At 38.7% G+C, this 25,857-nt stretch overlaps 1 protein-coding gene across 2 annotated transcripts in view; it reads left to right on the top strand.

The window, feature by feature from the left end:
- Positions 1-25,857, top strand: part of GPC6 (glypican 6) — an 807,879-nt gene that overhangs the window by 747,394 nt on the left and 34,628 nt on the right. The window lies entirely within an intron of this gene.

Genomic DNA, 25,857 nt, shown 5'->3' with positions numbered 1-25,857 from the left:
TGCAGCAATGCAGACACTCTGCAGTGTCACCTATTTCTGGGGCTTGTGCCTGGAGATAGCACTTGAGCAAAGGAAACAATCTCTCAGGCCATCCTGAGCTCGCTCCCTAGAATTGTAACTGTCTCACTGCACAGTCTTGGGCAAACCACTTTGTGTGAGTTTGATAAAGTAGATTCGATTATACTTTCCAGCTACAGAAATTCTGTGAATTTTAGAGGTCCCTGTGTTTCAAACAAAAGGCTTCCTCAGCAGGGGTTTGGTGCAGCCCAAGGGGAAGGCAGGAACACAGCACTGTGCAGATATGCATCATCTGACTTGCGAATTACCTCAAAGCGTTTAGCTTGGACCATTATATCTTGCTTCTTAGCAGGACTAATTAGTCTACAGAGAGCCCCATGCTGATATAGTCATACCTACTTCCTGCATTTGAGCTGCCTCAAGTACCTCTGTATTCACCATGCCATCGTACAGCACAGTCCTGCTTTAATTCAGCTGCAATTTCTCCCAAGAACATACCTCAGCCTGACCTGTCTGGACGTGTGTAAAATTATTCCACATTTCCTTTCAGAAGGACATGGAAGCCTTCTTGATTTTCCACAGGGGAGCTGATGCACTATTAACCATAAAATGCATAATGCACATGCATGCTATGGAGATAGGCAACTGAGAAATTGGCCGTGGCATTTTGCGGGTGATTTACATTCAAGTACAGTATAGCAGCAGCATAGATAAGTGGATGAGCATGCACCTAGTCTGAAAAATAAACTCTTTCATGCTCTTTACCCTGGGGAGGGAAATATATTGTGTCACACTTTGTAGGAAAATATTCCTTTATCTTCCCTCCTGTGTTATTTTTTTTAAGTAAAAGTAAATGAAGTTTCATTTTCTGTGAGCAAAGGACCCTGAAATTGTTATTTTAGGAATATAGTGGGATGTATTTTAAGTGTCAATTCATTCATATTTTTAAAATATTTTTCACTATAGTGTGTAATGATTTTTGTTACAATAAAAAATGCAACAGTAACCCAACAAATCTGTTGTGAACAATTCCTTCCGAGTGTTCCAAAGGTACATGAAGCAGAAAATATAATTCGAGAGAGAGAGAGAGAAAACTGCTTTGCATTTTAGCTATGAAAGACTGAAATTAACAAGACAGTATACCATGAAGACATTGATCTGACTTGCCCAAGGAATCCTCTTGGGGAACTCCCAACAGTGGAGCTTATGTTTCAGTTTTGTAAGAATCCATTTAGTCCAGAGTCTAGAAATGTTAAATATATGCAGTGATACCACAATATTCCTGAGATAGGATGTTTATTCTCCACATTTTATTTCTCAAGAGACCCTAGAATAAAATTCAGCAGCTATAAATCTTACAGGGTTTAAAATATTGAGATGAATTTTTCGAACACCTTCTGCATACAGAACCCGTAGGGAAAGACACAAACAATAAGCCTGTAAAAGACTTCATAGCTCATGAAGTATTGGTCACACTTTTAAGAGTGAAATTAACAGGCTCGTGCAGGTGTTTTAGATGTCCCCTAACTTCCTATAGACCACTCCCCCCACAAGCTTTAGATGCTGTGCTGTTGGAGGTGCCATTTCTTTCTGTGTGTTGTTATTCAGCAAATAACTCCTGTAAAATGCAAAGTGTACAGCTCCTCCAGTTTTAGATTGTGTGTTTAGAGCCCTGTTTCTTATTAGCTGTCTGGATACAACATGCACAATGAATAAATATATTTTACAACATTTGTCGTGGTCATTAGGTGTCAAATTTAGGATTTGCCTGGTTCTCCTCAAAGAGGTGTTTGCTTAGTGTCAGATATTCTTTATTCTCAGTTTCTGTGTCACAGCAATATCTAAGTTCAAGTTTGTGCTATCATTTCTTCCTTCCTGGTTAATACCAGTTTCAGGTGGCAAAGGTGGGTGAGTGATGATGGCTGTCAGAACCCTCCTGAGAGACCTGGCAGAGATCTGTCTTTTAAAAAGGCAATATTATTCCATAACCCTGCTGAAGAGCTCTGCATGCTGCTGTCTCTGATGCATCGCATTCTTAATACACGTGAGGCAGTTACTAAGAAAGTGCTTTATTTCAGAGGTTGCCTGTGTCTTCAGGTGGCATGGTTGTGCTTGCTGTTCAGACTCTGTTCAGTGTGAGCAAGGAGAAAATGTCTTCCAACTCTAACTGGAAAGACAGCTCTCTACGTTAATTAGTTGTCCAAAGAAATGTACAGTCCTGATTACAAGGCATTGTCTGCCTTGCTTGAATAGTGACATGTTGCCTAACTGTCTCATTGAACACAGTGCCTGTTTGAGTATCTTCTAAATATACGCTTGTTAGTTCTAGCTGAACTTCCTTTAACTATTGGTGTGAAAATCCCCTTAGAGTTATCATCTCTTTTCCAGGAATGTATAAGCAGTGTTAAGTATACCTGTTACCAAGATGGGGCATATGACACCTGTAAACAGAAGCTGCTCCTGATTACCAGTCTAGCACACAGTTAAGATGAAAAAGTGGCCGTCATGGGTCTTTGGTTGTTGAGGAATTAAGTGATTCCTGAACTTGGCTATTAGTGTTAACAAAAGCAGGATATATAGGCTGAAGCTTGCACATCTGTGCCATATCAAACCATAATAACATGAAGTGGGATTTATTTGCCCTATCTTTTAATGTTTCTAATGTTGTTATCAAAGTCTGAGCTATAACCTCATTCCCTTATTAATCAGTGGAGAGAACTAGGCACCTCCAGATCTTGCTTAAGATGTTCATTTGGAGATGACATGAAATCTGAATTACCTTTTGAATTACCCATTTCTCCCCACTGGGTATGAAAAGAATCTGAATGATTAGCTCAGACAGCCAATTTGTAGATATCTTAATGTAACCGTAATACCAGGCTTTGGAGTTAGGCTCTATGAATCAAATGTGTTCAAAAGCAGAATTGGGTCTATAAATATATTGATAGATAGTTCTAATCATAATTCTAATCATACTCATTGTTGTGGTGTCATCAGGTACCTAGAAGGATTGCTAGTCTGCAGCAAAAATATTTCATTCTGAAGACTGCACAAGTTTTATCTGATGGCAATTCCCCTTCGTAAATCTAGATGAAAATCTAGTTCCTTCCATTTGATGCTTTAGCCTCTACTCAGTAAAAGTTTGTTTTTTTTCCAGTATACAGAAAGTTTTTATTATCAGCATCTAGAAGATGAATCTAAGCAGGAAACACATCAGCACTGCTCTTTCAGCTGAAAGATCACATTTCATTTCACGTGTCTATGCATGAATCTGTGCAGAAGGAAAAGTGAATTCTTAATGTTCTTGTTAATGCTAAAGATAGTGACTATATAAATGTCCTCCACACTTTAGCATTTTGACATGATATTAATAGAAGAAATATGGTTTAAAAATTGGTAGTAGGGCTTGTGTCCCCAGTTACAATATATAAATGATGCCCATTTAGATGCTTCCAGGTAGCATGAGAATAACAACTATGACTGATTACCTGCCTGAAAGGTGTTACACTGCTATGAATTCTTACATGGTTAATATGACAACAAGCAACAGGTTCTAAAAGCAATACTAAGTTTCCATAAAAAATGGATTTTGTAATGTATCACCAGTCCATTTACACCTAGAGAATAGAGGGTCCTTTTGTTCAAGTGATCACAAACCACAAAATATCTTCTCACCATCAAGCTAGTTGTGCATCGGTGTGGCTGCCAACAACTAAATTAAAGCTTTGGTAATTTCTGAATTAATTGCAAATAGTGATTCTCACTCTTCAGATAAAAATGTGTTATATTGTGCTGTCAATTAGTTCTCTGGAGCCTTTTGCAGCAATTTTTATTTTGTTAGACTGCAGCACACAGATATATTGTAAACTTGCACCAGACGTGCACAATGCTGGACTCCACTTGTAACAAATGGTAGGTTACAGCAGACTAAAAACCGATTTCCCAAGCCAAACATTTCACACATTTTCCTTGTTTGCAATAGAAATTGACACTTTATGGACTTTTATAGGCATTACTAGTAGTTAGAAGAGAGGTAAAATATCGGGAATAAACGATTTACCTTCATACAAATTGTGACCCTTTTGTGAACTTTCTTTAGTCAAAAGCAAATATTTTACATCAAAAAAAAAGGTTTCCTATATTTTCTTCCTACTTTTTTTTTCTCATTCCACAGTCACATCAATGTATCTGTCTACATTGTTGGGACAGCAATACAGGGTGCTTCCTTAATGTATTTACATTTTGCCTGTAAACAGCAAAGATTGAGTGACTAGTTATAGATACTCATTGATGGGAAAGCCAAGGCTTTTAATAATACTGGGGAAGGAAGAAAGAAAGGCTTCGTCAAATCTAATTTTATCCATCATCAGGTAAGGACCATTCTAAGGTTATGCATCTTAAAAGACCCAGCAGCATTTCTGGGTCCTAGGTAGTGTAGGTCCTAGCACCATCACAGCTCTACACTAGGGCAAAATGCATAGCCCCTGTATTACTACTTCAGGTACCTAGTCACCATGGAAAGTAGGAGTATACCTTCAAGATGCTTCAGTACATCCCTTTGGTGTGTACATGGTAATAGAGAAATACAGCTACAGGAGTAGGAGTTAGTTGTATGGGCTCCCTCCACAGTCAGTTAAGAAAACAAGCATTTTCAGAGTGCAGTTCCCACAGCCTAATGTAGACATTTTCTAGAGATCACATGAATAGCTCCCTGTAAGTGCAAATGTTTCTCTGGCAGCTATGAGGAACCTTGGAATTGACAAGATATTAAGCCTGCATGGGGCTAGAGTTAGCTGAACTGCGACTGAGCAGTCAATACCTGACTCCTTCACAGATGGCCCTACCGAAGTGGAGGTAACTGAGGTTATTAAGATTTAGGACTTAGGTGTGCAGTTCACTGGAGATGAAAGTAGATGCTCATGTTTTGGTGGCCTTGCACGGTCTTTCCTGGTGGCAGTGATAATAAATGACCATCATGCGTGTCTGCTTTTGGTCTTCTTGAGTTTTACTTCTTCTGCACTGAATGTATGTTATGTACGTGTAATTTTTGGTAAATAAGAAACGGAGTTCATTGTGTCTAATTTAGCATCTATAATAAAGGTAGAGCCAGGTTTCTCAATCTCCCCTGGTAGCAATGAGGAGCTAGTTAAGGTGATCTAATAGCAGGAAGGATTCACTTGCTGAAACACAAATGCCTCCTGCTAAGTGAGAGGCCCTGAACTCCCAAGGCATCTGCAAGGAGCTAACAGATGTGATAAAGTCCTTGCAGGTGTTCTTCAGTCTTCTGAATGCTCCAGAGAACTCCAACATGGCATTAGGCTAATTTATATTTGTAATTGAATGAGGGGTCTAGGAGCTATTCGTAAGGTCCTAATTTAGACCAAAATTAGGCACTTGGACAACTGAATAACCCCCTAGACTCCACTGACAAAAAGACCAATAGATTGTCCAGAGAGAGACATCTAAGGGCTTCACAGGAGGGTCTCAGATATGGTGCAGGTCCTACAGGAGACCTTTACTGATACATGGATGACCCGAAAAGCCTCCAAGGCAGTGGATACCTGTGTGCAGGCAACTGAATCCCACTCCATGTCTCCACTGACTGGTGGGACTCTGATGCCCAGCTCACATCGACACCCACACTGAGAGCTTTTAAATTCAGGCAAGAGTAACTCAGAGCCAGAGCCCAGTGAAACCGAGACTGACATTCATTTGTATCAGAGGAAACCACATCACCAATACACAGCCAGCACTTAACAGTTCCCAGGATAACTGCATTCACTTCAAAGTGCTGGGAATTTTGCTTTCCTATTATATATTTGGACAGCATAAATACTATATAGGAACCCAAGTGAAAACGGACTAGAATGAAAACTGCTTTTCTCCTTAAACATTCAAGCCTATAAAAATCTCCAGTTCATAACAATAATTGCGTTACCTAAGTAACAGCTATAGGCACTAAAGTAAAAACTAATTGCTTGAAGTGCTTTGTCTTGTTTTAATATAACATACCTACAGTGCTCATATATTAAAAGTGTGATATATATGCAGAAATAACAGGAATTTTGGAACTACATTTCTTCTGCGGGGAAAAGCAACAATCACTTATGAAAAAGAAAAAAAAAAAAGAGAGAGAGAGAGAAAGAAAGAAAGAAAGGAAGAAATAAAAAGAAACGTTGCTTGATAAATAAACCTGAGAGAAAGTCCCATTTTCCTTGATCTTACAGTGAATGTTAATGGGTTTAAAATCAGAGATCATTTATAATCTTTGAAATAATGTGTAAATAAAAATTCTTTCAATTGCTATTTATTCATTGAGATTAAATCCATCCAACCAAATGCAGGTATCTAACCATCCAGCTAGCCAAATCACATAACCCATACTGTCAGCTGAGAGAAATAGGAACTTTCAGGGCACAGCTGATCCGAGGTACTTTAAAAATCTGTATTGGATGAAGAAGTACTTGCACCCTCTAGTTCCTGTTTCTCACATTGACTACAGAAGAGTTTTAGCTCAGACATGGATGCTGTTGTCCTGTGAGATTAATCCTATTCTCAGACATCATTTTTATGGAGCTCACAATCTACATATCTGGATAGACAGTGACATTACTATTATACACCTTGTACAGTAACTATATTTATTTTGTTTTGGCAATGAGGGTCATCCTGTGGTAGGTAGGCATTGAACACACATTAGAAATATGTTCCTGGTCTTGCAGACCTTAATGAGATCTTCAGGTGTTCTTTTCTTCTGAAGTTTCCAACCTTCACCTAATGTTTCTGCATCATTTTCTAACCTTTAATTTGCACTATGGAAATTCAGTGAGCCAGAAAAAAAAAATATATGTTTCTGTAAAGCATGATCTCCATAATATCCAAGTTAACAAAGTCTGAATTGGTAATCTCAGTTTGCCTGTAATAGATGAGCAATTTTGTCCAGGGTACAGGACTTCTGGACACTGTGAATACCTTCTCTTCATGAGGTACAGAATACTTTCTTAAGTAGTCAGTGCAATAGTTGAGTGATGGGACTGGGAAACCACAGCTGTTTCTATCTACAGCCCACCTCTCCCAGATTATAATGATCGTGTTGTTGGGAAAGAAAAGAGGACAGCTCCTAGCTCAACCCCACCCTGCTGTCACAAAGGCCACTCACTAGCACAGTTCATTTCCAGGCCAGATGGAGTTCATCCATGTAAAGACCTTTGTTGTTAGATGAGAGATGGTGAACTCAGCTCCTCTCTGCCTGCCGAGAAAGGCTCAGCTTCATCACAATTTTCATCAAGCCACCCCTTGTTTGATAAAAGTCAGTGTGGCAAAACTTAGTCCCTTAAAAGTCCCTTTTATCATTAAAACAGCTGGATATAGACAGATAGGAGAGGGATTGACTGAAGGAAAAATACTGCCTGCAAAATGTGCAGCAACTCCTGCAGGAACGTGACCAGCTGCAAATTAACTTGGTAATGTCATGGGACAAAACCCCTGAATTCTCAAGCTAATTGAGGAAGCACTTTTAAAAAATCCTATTTCCCACAGGTTATAATACTGATTTATTTCTGTGCTAAAATGTGAAATAACACAGCTGGCAAATACTCTTTCAGAAATCTAGAAAATGGTTAATGATATATAGGGACATACTCTTCAATGCCATTTGTTCTTTAATGTCTCCCCTTGGCATAGGCAGTATAATCACTTCAAGACTACTCATCCCCATACTAAACCACACTCTTGTCAGCCACTTCCTTAATCAAGGAGATAATAGAGATTAAAAGGGCATAATTGTAAGGGGGAAGATGTGACAAGGGTATTTCAAATGCGAGTAAAATTCCCATTCTTTCTAGAAGGACTCAGCTGCCACGCATTGACCATACCTCCTGTGTCTCTCGCTGAGTTTAGTCCTACTAAGTTTAGACCCATATTTTTCCCCATTTGATCCACCATAGTGTCTGACACTAAGAAAATCCTAATTTTGTTTTGCGCTTATTAAAAGTAGCCATGCCATAAACCAGCCAAGAATGTTCTGTCATAGTGATAAATAACAGGATTAACAACACTAAGGTTTTCTTCAGGATTTATTGCACTTCTGAATGCAATGTTACATGGTTTTGAGACCTTATTCCACTAGCTGTTGTCTTGCTGAAGTGTTTTCCAATAAAGGAAGTGATACTTGTACATCCAGGCTAATGACAAACTTCCAGCAAGGAGTACATTGCTCAGCCTTCATTCGCAAAATCCACCTTTTAATTTTAATGGATTAAATTGCATAGACAGGGGAAATGTGCACTGATAAGAACATATTTGTGAGTGTCTCATTCTGCACCGGTGGAATTTGCCATAGTAACTTATCGGGATAAGGTAATCGAGCCTTGCCTGTTATCAGAAACCAGACAGAGAAAAGAATCACAGCTAGGGATCTTTAGGCAGCTGCTAAGTCAGAATCAAGTTCAGCTAGAGGTAAATAGGGAGACGGTCTATTAGACAGAAACATGTTGGTATAAAGGAATTACAGAGGAAAATGGGGAGACAAGGCAGGGCAAGGGAAGTGTTTTAAATTTTAATTGCTAATATTTAACTGTTTTCTGGTTTAGAAAGTATGTTTATTTAAATAAGATTCTGATATTCCATATGGTTTGCTGCATTACTTATATGACTAGCATATTATATTGGCTTAATCAAAGCAATCTTTTTTCTCTACTCATACTTATGGGGAGGTCAAGACATAGGAAAATCAGACTGCCCTGATTCTCTTTTGCATGCCATCATTTACAACTTCATGGCATCCATGCTATCTTTTACGCTATCTATGGCTGGATGATGATTTGTGGAAGAGAAAGGAGACATGATTTTGACGGGCCAATACAGGGATCAGTGCTTTGGGGCAAAAGACTTATTTCAGGGAGTATGACAGCCACCAAAAAAGGGACACAGAGCGAGGTGCTGGAGGTAGAGAACGGTAAGGATAGGACTGAACAGTTCTCCCTGTGTTGTGAATATGCAGGTACAGGTTCAAAGTGGCCAGCAACACCCTGACTCAGTTTTGGGAACTGGCAATATGCATATGTGCATATCCAGGTAAGGTCAAAGCTCTTGTGGCCTTTGCTTGGGAACATGAAATGCGCTCCTGTCTCCTTAGCAGTCAAAAAGGGCAAGTAGTGCAGTTATGAATATAGAAGGAAAGCCAAGAGGCTTTTTTAGCCAACATGATCATCAGCTTTTAGCTTTTGGGCTGCACATCATACAAAACAGCTTGAGCTAACTTCACTCTTCATCAGAAGGGGTGCTAATCCTGAAAGGATGCACAGGCATTGAATGAGTTTGAATTTCAGCAAGCTAATCAGAAAGTCAAAGGTTAGCCTGGATTTTGAAATGAGCTAAGAAGCCATCTAATTTCAAAATGAAGAGCACTCATTTCCACATATGTCTTTTGATATTTTGCCAGTTTTTCTTAAGCAGGAAAATAAAATGAGATAAAATTGCTGAAACCACCTTCAAAGGAATTGTAAACATTGCAAAGATTTGGATTGCACAGTACCTTTCTTTAACGGCTGGAAGTCATTCATGGAATAACACAAGACATGTTATATGTCTTCTTAAAAAAAAAAAAATGAACCCAAGAAATATATCAACATAAAAGGAGAATGGCTTCAGACAAAATAAAAACTGACTCTACCCATTCTCCCAAGCCTAATGAAATTCAAGCATTTTAATGGTTTGAAGAAAATCATTGGATTTTTTCTTATTTATTTGTATGGATACAATCCCTTTTAGGGCTCTTCACATGATGAAAGATCTATTAATCTAAGAATGATACAAACACATAGTTTTTGCAATGAGAACTTGAGTCAGAAATGAATTTGGATTCTGACCAGATCCTACCCATTGACCATTAAATCACATTTCCTTTCAAAAACAGGCAGGATATATGAATAAATCAGATAATTCTTGTTTGTTTGTTGTTGTTGTTGTTTTATCTAGTTTTAGTCAGGACTATAAACAGAAATAAGCAAATGAATGAAGCACAGAAAGCTTATGACCCAGCCTGCTATCACACGTTGAAGCAAGGATTACGGCTGTATTTTATAGATTTCAAAAGTTCAGAAAAGTGAAGTACTCCTGTTTTGGGGTGGTTCTGAACTGAATTCTGAATTGTAGCTTTTTTTAAATATACATATATAAATACATATATATAATACAAATACTATATATATATATATATATATATATACACAGTTGGATATCTCCTTGCTTGGTTGTGTAATGCTGCAGAAGCTGGAATACAACTACATGTCTTGTATAGTCTTGGAGAATGTCACTCCCAGTTAGAGACAAACTTGCAGGAGGTTTGTTCAGACTGAGATCACTGTACTGATTGTTGTGGTGCTTTTCACCTTTCCAGTTCTTCTGTATTCTACTGTTTGAATAACAGCTTTCAGCTTGTCTGCTTGCATATAGTAAGCCAAATCTTTAAGTTATAGTCACAAGGGTAAAGTTCTCAATTTTAATGATGTAACCTGTTGTCTCCATTTTTTTCCTTTTGTATCTCTTTTGACACAGCTTTGCCTTCCTACAGAACCTTCAGTAGTGAAGTTCTAACCTTTTGCTTCTTCCATCACAGGCTGTAGCTATGCATACGATAGCTGAGATATAAATTCAGTTTCACGAGCAGTTGTACTGTAGAATCAAAGATAGTCAAAGCATTTTTAAGAAACAAAGCTTGTTTAGATATAAATGCCTTTGATCAGAAAATGTGGCAAGGGCATGAGGAAAATAAATAAGCTTATCTTAAAATAGGACATAGTTTAAAGTCATTCCCAGTGTGAAACTATTCTCTTTGCACAGCTGAAGCATAAATGATGTAGGATCGATGTTAGATGTCGTCTAGGCTGTTCTAAAAAGGAGCCTGTAGAAACTGCACTAATTCATCGCCACCAATGAGTTTACTTGCTGTGTTCCTCAAGACAGAGGAATTGAAAGAGCATGTAAAACTAGGAGCAAGTGAATGAAAAAATTAAACAGTAAAAAATGACAGGGAGAAGACAGAAAATGTAATGACCAGTATAGGATGGTTCAAATGGTTGTTTGAATTGCAATAATTATGTATGCAGCCTCAGGAAATTAAAGCTTTCATTCCCTTCAACACAGTTTATAAAGTTTTGCTCCAGTAATGAAAAATTGAAATGAGCCTCTCTAATGAATTATAGCAATTATCTCTCTGCTGGGGCAAGACAACTCCGAATCCTGTCATATTCCTCCAAGAAGGAAAAAAAAAAAAAAATAAGCAGTGTGCTGCTATTCACCAAGCACCTTCAGAAATTCCACAACATTTTCTTATTATCGTTCATCTGAAGCACAAGGGTGCTCAGCTGCCAGTCAATGGCACTTACGGATTTCACACTGTTAGAAGCCTCCATCTTCACTGGGGAATGTTTGCACAGGGAGAGCCCTACATATGAGCAGCAGGTTGACACACGGAATTAGATTGATTTCTTATACTGTTACAAGGTAGTAATTTACTTGAGGATTATGAATCTGGTTAAAATAAAATCCAGTTTGTTTCTCGCTTACGGAGCCTAGCTGCTTTGTGCAAAAGGCAACTGGTGCAAATCACATTTTAAACTAAAAGGCTTCATTTCCATGCCACCCATCATTACATGTAAGAAACAGAACACTAGTGTTTTCCTGTTAGTATGACTTTATCTAGATTTCCTGATTATTATTTTAGAGGTGACATAAATGATGTGTCAGGATGAAAAGACTAGCATTGAGATTAAATCCATCTGTACTCATTCCACTGCAGATAGGAAAGCTGTGAGTACTTCATTTTACCATATGTGTACATATTCTCATACACAAAACATTTACGTTCAATCTGGCTCAAGCACATTTTCATCCAAAACCATTATCTGAAAATTGAGAAATTTTCTCATTAGGTTATACTTGAACTGAGCAAAAAAGTGAACTAGTTCAAGTAAATAGCATTCTTTGCAGTGGAGTTTCATTCGTTTAAGTCAAAAAGCCTGTTATATCTTGTACTTCTCTTTTTGGAAAAAAAAATGTTTAATCTTCCCTCCCTTTCCCCACATTAAGTTGCTGTCTACCTATGAAATATGTTGTTTGGGAGATCACTGTTGAGGGATTAATACAAGCTCTTCATTTGTCATACACCACTGTTACGCAGGAACATCATTTTTATACAAGATGTTATGTCAACCCAAAGGCATTCAGAGCATCTGGGACGTTATTGCCTGAATGATTTCATGTGATAAAAGTATATATTTTTCTGTATATTTGTATCATATAAATATATCACATATACATAGAGCCGAGTTTTTCAAACTTGCATACTCTGAACTTCATGGTCTAAACAAATGGTCTTATTAAGAGAGATGTTTTAAGCAACCAAGCAAGAAAATTTTAAACATCCCATGTCTGTACCTCCATTCAGCAGAGAACAACCTCTACAATTAACTGCTTAAAATGGACAGAGACTGTTTTCTCTCTTTCTTTTGACAGTGATAAACTCTTTGCATCATAAACAGCCCTAGCCATAAATCTCACTTAAGGCCAAAGCTGTGCATCATCTCATTGTCAGTATTCAGCAACACCCTGCACGCACCGGCTCCAAGCTTGAATCTCAGGATTCATAGACACTCATAAAAATTGCATCAGGAGCTTTTGTCTCGACAACCCTGATTTCTGAAGGCAAGGCAGGCTTCATCCATCAGGGTGCCTGTTCCCAAACAGTTGCCAGTGGAGCTGCCCTCTGGGAACCATGGTGTGTCTGTGGCCACCAGCTAATCAAGATGCTTGTAACTGCCAAGAAGGAAAAAAAAAAAAAAATAGACAAGTTGTCTGGGTTGTCTGCCTCAACAGTTTGTACAGTTCACTGTGCTGTGAAACGGGGAGAGCTGAGAAGAAAGAACGACACTGGCTAATTTCCAGTTCATTTCCATGATACCTGATTGAAATGAAAATATGCCTAAAAGCTGCACAGCATAGAAGAGGGGTAGATCCCTGAGACTTTCATCTGAGGAATGCAGAGTCTTTGTAGGACGAGGCTTCATCCTCTGGCTGCTTTTTTATCCCTGTGGGTCTACTTGTTATGACTGCCCATGAGTAACCTAGCGGCAAGCTGCCATTTCTTTCAGGTCTCTCTTTTTTTGATTTTTCCCTTCCCATATGCAAAGTTTTTAATGGGTTCTGATCACTCAGGGAGGTACCGCTGCTCTTTTCCCTCCAGTTTTGAACTATACAATTAAAAAGCTGTCGTGGGTCACCTCTGTGCTCTGCGGTGACACAGACTAGAGAGTCAAAAGCCAGCCCTGGGTGAGCTCACACACCTCTGCCATCTGGCAATATGTTGCTAGCTTGGGTCTAGAGGCAAGAAAGATATTTAGCACCATTCTGCACCACTTGATCTGCCTCTCCACAGGACTAACAGGTTCAATTGAAATGGCACTGCCGTCCAGCCCCTAGGTCTATAACAAGCATGTCTGGGGTTAGCTCAAGGATCTCTGACTGCCATGATGTAGATGTGCCTCTTGTCCTCTTCCATTCCTCTCCAAATAGAACAACACTTTCTGTGTCAATTCTTTCTCTTGTTTATGGCCTTATTCCTCTAGAGGCACAAATTTCATGCTATTGAGGTTGTCTGTTAGCGGGTAGTTCTGCACCCAAATCTGTATTGTCCAAAGCTTGGTTTTGAGACACTCAATTTGATGTGCAAAACAGGAATGATTTCACATAACCAGCAACACAAAACATAAAGATAAGCCCAATCTGATTCTGTAGACCCCACTTACTTTTGCAGGATAGGTTGAACTGGCCTCTAGAATTGATAACAATGGGAATGCAAACAACTAGGCTAGCCTAAATTTTAAATTTTCAGGTGAGTAGAGTTAGGTGAGATGAATGTTGCTTATAGTGAACAACGATAGTGTACAGCTGTAAGGTATGGTTCCTCTAAAAGCCTTAGCTCTTTAAACAATTGCTGGTACTTTCCACAGTCAGAATCAGGATTAAAAAAAAAAAAAAAAGGAAGAAAACAAAACCAGCGAAGCAGACATCTGTAGATGAAGGCAGGATCCAGTGATCTAAGCCCACAAATGCGGTGAAATGGGAAGAGATCAGCAATGCTCTCTCTAGAGTGAACAGCACAGAAGACACTAGATAAAGAAAACTGCAGAGGGACAGATATGTAGTGATTTTCAAAAATAGATTTGTCTTGTTTTTATCAAAGTTCTAGAGAGCATTTAAGAGACCATCAGATAAAGACTAAGAAAAATAATATATTGTGAGCTTGTGAAAATGCTACAGAATTTTCTGCCAAGCTAAGGTAGACAATTAAGAGCTTGATTGCTAAAATCAAAAATAAAATAATTTTTTTTCTGAATATATAGGTCAATTGTGTAAATCCAAACAGCACCAACTCTGGCAAGAAACTAAATTACAATAATAAGCACATGAAGTGAATCAATCCCAAATAGTAATTGAGAGAGATTGATCTGACATTAAAATATATACCCAAACACAACTGAGTAACACATCCCAGTTTTTTGAAGTGACAATATTCAATATCTTGCTTTAAAATCTCCCTCTGTAAATATATATATATATGTATGTATATGTTAACAAACCCTACACAAAAGGCATTAAGAATGGAGACAAATTTTTAAAGGTATATAGGCACTTGGTGTCCTTTAGTTTCCAAAAGGAGTATCTGACCTTACTGGGTGACTGATCTCAGCAAATAGAGGGAATGACCAGCAAATGTGTGTTTCTGTACAGCTGTTGTCCTCTATATAATTATGTCTTTCTACAAGACTCAGTGCATGCATACAACTGACAGATCATGCAGCATCCAATGTTTTACAGGTATAAATCAGGATGAGATTTGCAGATCAACTCAACCCACTTTTGACCTCCTCCACCTAGCATAGTCTTCAACACTATCTTAGCATCTGCTGTCTCAGTATCACCCTCAAAAGTTTGCCCTGGCACACCTCAGGACATGCAACACATGCACCATGGGAAACCTTACGCCAAGGGCTACATTGACCAAAATGCATGAAGTCAGTTTGAAGTCACTTAGAATCAGGGCTAAGCTCATGAGGTCATTTCTGGAAAGATACATGTATTTTTTAAATGAAGATTTTAACAAGGATGGTGAAAAGTCAGAACAGTGTGAAACATCTGCAAAGGTTAGAAAAATGTCTTATAATAAAAGACTTAAAATTTCTCCTCTTGGATTATCTGAAAATAAGATCACTGTCTTCGTAATTGTGTATATGTGGCTCCAAGTGGAGAAAAGTCCAAGTACTAAAGAATTTCATCTAAACACGAAATAATAGGTGTCTATGGTTGTATGGTGAAGTTAGAAAAAAATACCTTTAAAATAAGGCATTTGGTTTACCAGTTAGGATGACTAACCACAGGAACAAACTCCAGCAGGGACTAATGGGTTCTCCCTCTGTTATTTTCTCACCATTTTCCATCTTTAGTCAATTTAGACAATATGCGAAATACCTTTTGCAGGAGGTTAAGGCTGCCTCTGTCTGCAACATCAACAAATCTGCAGCTGTTAACCCAGAAGATAAAGACCTAACTGTAAATTTTCTTTACAGGAGAATGGGTATGGGTAAGACTTGAAAGAGATCTTGATAGAAGGTTCACTGCTTATGTATTAGCACAGCAGATCCCAAAGCAATGTGCAATGTGTTCTTGGTATACTGTACAGCTTAGTAAGCAGTGAAGCAATGGTTATATTCTGTGTTTACCCCTTTTTCCAAATGAATTTCATAGGTCACTCCTACTGCAGTGCACTAAAGGAATCCGGTCTTGCATTGACAAATGTACATGGCAAAGTTTTATTGGAGTGAAGAGGGTGTGTTTGCCTTTTCAGGCATAGATGTAAACATTATTTAAGACTGTAATTGTAAGCTAGACATGCAAATTCTTAGGGTCTTATAACACACCTGAATGGCCACCTGACACCTCCCAGAGTGCAGCTACACTGTTTTAATTTTGATGCTGATATGATATTTGATTGCATTCACACCTGCTCTTCTCAGTTCACACAAGTTGTCTCAGATGATCTGTAATACATCTGCAGACAGCTAATCCTCTTCTAGCTCTCTAGCTCACTAGAGTACTCAGTTAGTTGGCTCATTGCACCAGCTGGAACTGATGAAACAGATAGGTAAAGTTTCAGGGTAGGCAAGCTTTCCCATGCCATTAAATGTCTCCCCAGTTCCATTTTGAGCTAGCTCAGTTTTTGGTTCTTTTTTTTGTTTTTTTTTTACTTCCCTGTGGCTATAATGCAATTCATTTGAAGCTGGAAATAATCCCCAAGCTAGAAATAAAGTACTTGACTTTCATATTTCAAGGGAGGGCTGCTAATTAGGTAAAAACCTCACACCATTTTATTTATATTGAAAGCATATTTGATTTTGAAACCACTGAGAAGCAATAACTACAGAACTTTATTATGTGACTGTTAAAGAGATGTTTTTCACGCTTTATTTATGGCCTGATTTTATAGAAAACCACCTGCAGCACTGTGGCCATATAGGAATACCAACCAAGCTCAGGGAAATCAGATGCCATCTGAAAGAGTCACCTACTCTGCGATCACCAAGGACTAGTTCTGACAGGGGACTCAGGTACTTGCAAGTTTTATCACACAGCATCAGACTTTCAAGCAGCAGATCCTATTGTTGAGACTGAAAATAGGAAGCAAATGGATTGTCAAAGGAAGCCAAATAAGCACAGAAGTATAATAGAGTAATTTACAATATGTGTGTTGAGTAGGTTGTGGAAGTGCATTGACAAGAAACAGAAATTTAAGCATTGAAGTATATCCAAGCCTATCTTATTTTTGGAGCTTTCTGAGGCCAGAAATAAACATCTTTCAAACTGAGCAGGATTCACTGTTTCCACTCCAAATACAAGTGCCACCTTGCCATAGTGACCATACATATTTTACACACTGACAATGGTCCAAGCACTGCCGTGCAGAGTTGAACACATGGCCACTGTGTCCACATTTCTTGTTGGCTAGGTTCAGGTGGCTCCACCTCCCACATACAGGATGTTAGGGCAGTCTTTGAGGTGCACCTGACTTTCTTTGCTGATTTTTTGCAATGAAGGCACCTCAGTCCAGCTCTTCTCTCTCATCTTCTTGGGCCAGGAAACCATCAGGTTTTTAATTGTACACTGGAAAATACAATGCAGACATTCTGGTTCTCTTCCAGATGCCTGTACAAGTTCCTTGTGGGGTAACTATGCCTCTTTTTAACCAGGCCTTGAATTATTTCTGAACAGTGGTACTAAAAAATAGAAGACACATTAGTGTCTTGCTGAAGATTGTTCTCCCTCACACCCCAGCTCCAGGCCCAGAATCCTCTTTTGTTCACCCATTAGCAGCAGAAGGGATGTAAGTGTAGGACATGCAGTTCTTCGGGGAATTTGTGGCATATCTCACAGCTTATTTTAGCTATCACCAGCCTCATGTCACACATACTCCATACAAAGTCAGCTTTCCTCTCTGTAACTTCTAGAGCAGTCTGGGTGACAAGGTAAATTTCTCACAGTTACAGCATGTTGAAACACCTCAGAACTGTCCAGACCTTTCTTTTGATTTTTAAGGGCTTTATATTTGAAGCTATTCTGAATATTTGGAGCCTGAAAGGTAGGCACTGCCTCCAGACATTTTTCTTCTGACAATGCTTAAAATTCCTTGTCCCATGAGGGAGAACAACCCTTCCTGCCCCCACACAGGGCAGTGTTCAAAAGTTTTATTTATATATACATCAGTTTAAATTTCAGTTTCAAGTGGTGTGACCTAGCTGCAAAACCTGCTAGCTCCCAGATGTTCTTCGTCTCCTTCTGTATACTTATCCCTTGGAAGACTACCCTGGGTCAGGGGATGTCAGTGATTACCAATATTTCTTTCCTGAGTTCAAAGCAATCATTTTAAAGCTGCATGGTCTTTCTCACAAGCCCTTGTCTAGGTCATATATTACTACTTGGTATGAAAACTGCAGTCCTGCTGGATTGACTATAAAGTATCTGCAGGTTACTGCAGGTGTTTGATTTGTTGCACAGTACTAGATGAAAATCCTTTCAGCTAAACATGAATGAAGACTCAGGGCTTATATAGTGGCCATCCGAGAAGAGAAGGTCATCATAACTCTACACTCTGAAAAGAAAATGAGGCCTAAAGGAGTGTAATTAAGAATTTCTTCTGAGACTAGTAGGACAGCGTTTACTAAACTCTGTATTTGAACAGTTTAGGGTAGTGGCAGCAAAAGCGGACACTTGTGCCAGGTTTCCTGCTGACGAGTATTTGGGCTGGTCCCAACAGTAATGAGCCCCAGTGCTTTTTAAAAATAAGTTTGTCACCAGCTGACAGAAAGATGCATTATTGCTGCTTTAGAAGAAAAGGAATGGCTTACAAATCTTTGTTTCTGTAAACCTGAGAGAGACTCTGTGCTCTTCTTTTTGAGGATTTATTGTTAGAAACAAACTCAGTGCTTAATGACTACATTGTGAATAACACCAGGCAACATATGTACCAAGAAGGTACATCACTTTTGTAATATGCACAGGTATCTGGGGTGAAGCTGCTATTTCCCAGTCCAGTTGGCAACAACATGTTTCAGAAAAGCCAGGAGGACTCTTATCCAGCTGTGGTCTGACTGTCCCAATACAGACAGAGAGGAGGGTTTCTGAGGGTTTCTGCATGAGATGTTCTTCAGGATCCATGGTATTGATGCCTTTGCTTTGGCACATGGATTTTTTTCCAGCAGACAGATTTTTTTCCATTTTTTTACCACCTCCCACCCTCCCCATTGTCCCAACACTCTTCTTACACTTCCAGACAGTCTCAGACACATCACAGGAGAATACATATTGCAGATTTGAGCTGGATTTATTTTTTATAGCTGCTCCCACCAGCTGTGTTTGCTGTACAATCTGCTGGCTGCAACCACTGCCCTGCTGAGCTATCTCTACCCAGCAACTCCCCCACAGGGTTTCAGTTCTTGTAGAATGGGATCATTAACAACAGGATTTTTGTAAAAGCTTCACAACAAAAGAGAAATTTCTTTTTCCTTTCTTAACAAAAGTAAAATAACTACAAATTCTGAACTCTTCCAACTGACTGTTTCACGCTGTCATGGGATATGACAGTATATTAAGGTGCATTTGGCCTTGTTTGTCTGCCAATATTTTTCTAAACACATAGGCTGCAGCTCTATTTCTGCCCCTAAAAACCTCAGTCACCACTAAAGCATTAATACGCCTAATCTATTCTAGCCAGAAACCTACAGACCCATTAGCAGTTTTCAGGGAGTTCTTTCCCATCCCTGTAAGTGCTACCTCCCAGTCTCTTCAGTTTTCCAAGGCTTCTAAAAATATAGTTTGCAAAGAGAATAGAAAACCCTCCGCTTTTCATGTTTATAAAGCACCTGGGTGGTATAATTCTCCAAAAGGCATTACTCATGCACATGAAGTTTACTTCATTCATGAATCTATGACTCTAGCTGAAAAACAGAGAATAATTTTGTTGGTTTTTTTTTTCTTTTCAGATATAATTTCTAGGGAAAAAAAAAAAAAAGACATGTATTACTATTCCAACATCACATAAAACTAATCAGTGGTATAATACTCCATGTGAGGATGTAATGCCTCTGCATGTACCTACCATATCATTTTCATTTTTATCATCACAGTGATGATATAGATATACAGATATAGAAAGTATAAGTACCATTCTAAAATGAAAGTATTTTAGAAGGAAATCAAGTAATTGGACTGCTTTGGAAACAAATAGATCTTGTTAGTGTATTTTCAAGTTTCTGTTTCAAATTATGAAATGCTCATGGCAAAATGTGAATTCATTAAGTATGACAAATTAACAGAGTTCAGTAATAAACAGCCTTAGGAGATCAGTGAACAAAATCATCACAATCACATACAAAGCAGTTCATGAGATCTTCATGCCAAACAGCTTTCAATGTCTTCAGTGCTAATTTGCCACCTACATAGACTACACAGCAACGACAGTATCTTCCTGGCTACAGTATTCAGACATCATCAGAAGTGTAGGTGACAATGAAGTTACACCCTTGCCAAGGGCAATTTTTTTCAGAGAGAAGTCAGACAATTTTTACCACTATGCTTCATTTTTAGGCGGACATTTTTATGTCTATGAGAAAAATTAAGTTAGGTAGCATATGATCACACCAATGACAGAAAACAAATTCTCTCTTCACTCTGTGTTTTCCTCTTTCACTCTCATGTATTACCATGAAAGTGTCAGGAAATACAAGACATAGAAGGTATTTAATGGTTATCCAGTTTTTCTGGTATTGCAAACTCATATAGTGAACCTTCTTTTTTGTCAGCACCCCTAACAGTTGCTATCCAAAAATTTTCTGAGATTCAGCTTTCACTTCCTACTTTTCCACTTCAAGGTAAATATGCCTGCATCAAATCTTAGCAAGCGTTATCAAGTAATTGTTACTCCTTTAATTTTCCTTTACCCTTTTGAGTTTTCTTACATGAAGAGTGAGGTCTTTTCTCTAAAAAGATATAACTGAAATATATCCTTCTCACCTGTCCTTGTTATTCGTGTTCAATTTCCTCATGGTCAAGAAGAAAGATGAAGACTGGAGGCCATTTTACATTTCAGACACTGAGTACCTTGATTCATTGACGGAGATTCAGATTGGTCATTAAGTAATTCCTCAGCTGGGTCAGGAAGTTTGGTTTGGAGTGCTTGACCTCAGAGGGGCATATTTTCAGACAGATATAAATACTTTTGGCATTATTTGTATAGGAATCTGCACTTGTGTCCACTGGCGCTTGTAGCCCACTTATATTTCATGAGACTTGAAATAGTTTTAGCATTTAAAAGGGTCCATAAAGGTAGCATTAGCAATCAATAAGCTCTTTCAAACTTTCCCTCATGGTAAATGAAAAGTATGTAGAAGTCTAAAAGGTATTGGAGCAAAGCTTAATCCCTGGACACTGTGCATATATTAACCTCTACAAAGACTTTGATCAAATCCTTAAATGTCACCAGCCTCTTTTCTGTTTCTTCTGGGTCATATAACATCACACACAACATGAGAATTGACCTTTATTGTTTGCAGGCATTGCCTGAGGATATTTACATCATCCAGATACAGCCCAGAGATACCAGTCTCTGTTGCTTTAAAGATCTAAATAACTCACAGTGGATGGAAAGCAGAATTACATACTTGCAGAATAATTTAGATTAGAAGACACTTCTGAAGGTTATCTGGTGCACTTCCTACCCCTCACCTTCACATTCCTATTCAGTTCAAAGCAAGGATGACTTCAAAGACAGGTCTATCTTCAAGTTAGATCAGGTTGCTCAGGGCCTTGCCTCAGCCAAGATTTGAATATCTCCAAAGATGGAGATGCCACAAACTGTCTCAATAATCTGTTCTGATGTTAGAGTACCTTCACTGTGTAGAAAATTTACCTTACACCCAACTGGAATTGCCCGTGTTGCCACTTGTGTCCACAGTCTGTCATTCTTGGGCTATGGACCTTCAAGAGTCTGCCTCCATTGTCTTCATCACCTACCATTAGGTAGTTGCAGGCAGCACTAGGATTCCCTATTTGCTTTCTCTCCTCATATGTCATATGCTCCAACAACCTGACTATCTTGTAATAAGAAGTAATTAGAAGTTGTAAAGAACCTCCTTCTTTCTTCCCATGCAAGTGAAAATAGCAGTCAAATAATGGACTGCTACGAGCACAGAGAACCCATTTGATTGAACATGTGAAAGAACACAATTTGAAAGAGCACAAATTGCCCAAGATTCAATATCCCACAGCAGCATTTCAGTACCTAGCTCAAGCAGCATTACCACCTTACCACTTTGTCCTTAACACTGGCAGCATGACACTTGCATGTTCGCTGATATAAGCAAAAGCAGAAGAAAAAAAAAAAAAAAGAAAAAAAAATCAGCCTCCTTAGTTTTACACCAAAGCCAATGCTTTGATAACAGTGTATGCACTGTAGGAGCATGCTAAGAGTGGTGCGCATGCTGCCTATGGGGGGATTGGTTATTGTCCTCAGTTTTCAGATGTGGGTGTGTCTAGCCATGAATCCCATCAGTAGGCAGCACAAGCACGATATGTCAAATTTAAAGAGCCATCAGAGCCAGAATGCCTTTCTAATGCACTATCAGATCAATTAATGTCTGCATCCCCACTGTTTTCTGCAGAGCTCTGAGGAAAACCAAATGGGACAGAAAAGCTAGTTTCTCTAGTGTAGAATTCAAAACTGTCTTGACCACAAACTGTCTGTGGTCCTGTGAGGCACCAAAATATGCCTTCCCTGTTTGCGGATGGATATGCAGGGAAGCCAAATTTTATTCAACTTGTCTGTTTCCCCCTTAAAATAAGAGGAACGTGAAACCTTTGCTTACTGCTATTCATACATCACCCCTGCTGCTGCTCTCCCCTGCCAAGCAGGTACTTCTGGGAAAGAGTCTCCTGTGAGTAAGGGCATGCACACCCACATGCAAAGCAAAATGCAGGCAGAGATAACGCATGTCAAAGACCTCTAATTACTGATCAGGTAAGTAACTTTTCTCTTAGCACACTGCCTGATTGAGTCCTAATTGAGCATCACATTCCTCCTGAATGCAAAAGCAAACCATTATGGACAAATGAGTCAAGAAGCCAAAATAAAAATCAGTCAGATAGCTCAAGCATGCCTGACAGAGCTATTTAAAGGATTCTGATCATTAGCTATCACTTCATTGATATCACTTTTCATACTGACATGAAAGGTGGCAGAGGAGCTATTTTCTCAGTCTCTTGCTTCCTCGCAAAAGGAGACAAACATCAGACACAAAGTATTCTGAAAACTGCTAGCTGTCCTTGTCACCATCAACATCTTCATCTCCCTCTAAGTTTAGTGTTAGGTTTGGGGGTGACAAGGTACAAGTCTGAACAGCCAAGTGTTATTTTTAAGCCTTCCAAGCATAGTCTGTATATGGAAAGAAAAATGTGTCTACATATGGACAATTACACTGACTTTTAATATGTGGGCTCCGTAGAGATTTTGCTGACATAATCAAATGACCTAGACCAAGGTGTTTAAAAATATGTCTTGCATCTTTTCAGTTTTTGGGTTTTGTGATATAGCCCCCACTGAGACTGTGATCTGCATAGATTTTGTTCCTTTGCTGTTATCAAAAAAAAGGCGTTGTTTCTCAGACCAATGGTAGCCAATGTAGTTTGATGCTTGGTTTTACAAAACATTGAAGAACACAATTTGAGGTTGCTTTTGTCTAAAATTAAGCCATTCTCCAGCCATATCTTGTTAACTGAGTCTTCCTTTACAACCAAAAAAAAAAAAAAAAAAAGTCTTCACAGTAATGCCTTTCATCTTAACTTAAAAGAGGGTAGATAGAAATAGCAAGTCTTAAAAATATATCAGTTCTTTTATTTGACTTTTGGATCTTCCTTTCCTGAGGTTATGTTCTCTCTACCAATTTATACTTTTTCTTTTCCTCTCAGACGATGAGGTATTGAAGTTTTCTATTATGAAAAGTAAATGTTTATTCTTTTTTTAGATTTAGCTCATCAGTACAGTTTAATAGAAATGCTAGTGATACAAATTTGAATGACAGATTTGTGCTATGTGTATCTAAGGTTGGATATTAGGTTGCATGATATACCTTAGGTCAGATATTAGGAGAAATTTCTTTACTGAAAGGATTGTACAGCACTGGAATAGGCTTCCCACCCAAGTGGTTGAGACATCATCCCTGGAGGTCTTCAAGAAACGTGTAGATTTGGAACTTGGTAACATGGTTTAGCTGCGGACTTCAGTACTAGGTTAAAGGTTGTACTAGATGATCTTAGAGGTCTTTTCCAACCTCAATGATTCTATGATTCTATATCTTCATTAGAACATGATCCAGTGTCAACAACAACCTTCCCAGGGTTGTCAATGAATTTTGGATCAGATCTCTTAGAGCTAGATTCAAAAATAATGGACACACTGCTATACTGAGTAAGCCCAGAGCTAAATCCAAAACATTGAGTCAGGCACTTAGCACTACTTATATCACACCTGGGGAAAGATTTGTGCTTCAATGTGAGATGGAAGACAAATTCCAGAACTTAAACCAACAGTCTGCAGATTTGGTCTTGCAAACATATAAAACAGTGCTATTTATAGTGTTTTCAATAAAGTCTTTCCAAGGAGGCAAAGTTGCCCAGGGGAAAGTTTGAAAGTTAGCAGTGATATGTCAGCCAAAAAGGTTTGGGATCCACTAGCCAAAAAATAACCACTCACTGCTTAGGGCAGGCTAACATTTTAGATTCTGACTTTCCTGATACTTTTAGGCAATTTACTGGTCAGTACAAGGAAGCACCTCCACATATAGCCTGGATCATATACCTATGTATGTTTGACATAGCTAGTACCTTGAACCACTAAGCAGAGATTATCTTCCAAAATGGACATATGTTTGAGAGTTCATTATCACAGCATTTACCCACACATAGAAAATCCAAATTTAATTCCTTCCCCTGGCTGAGGAGTCTCTAACCTCCCACCTTATCCCACCTATTGTCCATCCTGGCATGAGAACATCCTCATGGCTGAATTTGGGTAGCATGCAGGAAAGATGTCAAAATGTGTTAGGGCAAGGTGTGGAAGTGCAAGTGCACCTGGCTGTGAAGCACAGTGATTAGAAATCTCACAACCCTCCCAGTACCCATTCATGTGTCGCTGAGTTGACTTTCATTAAAATAAAATTACTTTTCATTTTAATTTACTGCTGTACATTGGTTTCACTGTCTGTAACAACAGCTTTGTTTGCAATTTAAGTAAGAATTGCTGGCTTGAATGCGTAGGCAGCAGCCCTTAGGGGCAGATTACACATACTTTACTACTACCCCTTTTAGATGCAGCTTGAAAAAATACAGCAGAGCAAGACAGACGGCTCTGAATGCTGAGTTTTACTGAAGAGTTTCAGAGGCAACATGAACTCTGTAACAGAGATTGCTCTTCTCTTTGAGCTGGTGCCTCTTTCTTAGTAAGTCTCACCTCAGGGTATTTGGGTAAGTGTTCTGCTCCACTGAAGGTAAACCTTCTGTCTTTGCTTCCATATCTCTGTGTGAAGAAACTTCCCATCTCCTATGGCAAGTTCTCCTTTGCCCATCAACACAGATGTCTGTTACCTTTTCTCTATGGAACACAGATTGTTTCAGTGTTGTAATTAAAGGATATTAAATCTTGCCGATAAAATTTATATTTTGTTTGGGCTTAGAGGGAAGTTGAAATATGCTACTAATTTGTGAATGCATCATTGGTGTTGTCTATTCTATTAGAACTAATGACATGTAGAAAGGATACAGAAGTGTAGCATAAAAATGGTACCTTCCACTTCTCACAAACTGTTATTTTATGGCACCTGTCATTTTGGAATGAGCTCAGTTTTGGAGCACTCCATGTTAAGGTCATTTAGACTACCATTGATTCTGCTCTTATGGTATCGCTCATAAGTATTTAAAGAATTTAACCCTCCATGAGGAGCCTTGAACTATAAATGGCTTTCTGTAATAAGGATGGCCTGCTGTTTTATAGCAGTGACAACAGATGTGTGGTCTCTTTCATGGCTGCCTCTAATGACGCAGTAGCTTCTCTGATTTGCATGTTGTTAGAAAAAGTAATTTCATTGAAGACAATGAAGCTACACTCCTGTTAGAGATAGAGCAAGAATTTTTTCTTTTCTTTTTTTTTTTTTCTGTCTATCTGAAATCTTTTCATCCAGA

This window comes from Anser brachyrhynchus (genome assembly GCF_964034855.1).
Source record: "Anser brachyrhynchus genome assembly, chromosome: 1".
Taxonomy (NCBI): Eukaryota; Metazoa; Chordata; class Aves; order Anseriformes; family Anatidae; genus Anser; species Anser brachyrhynchus.
This window is presented reverse-complemented; position numbering and strand designations above follow the sequence as displayed.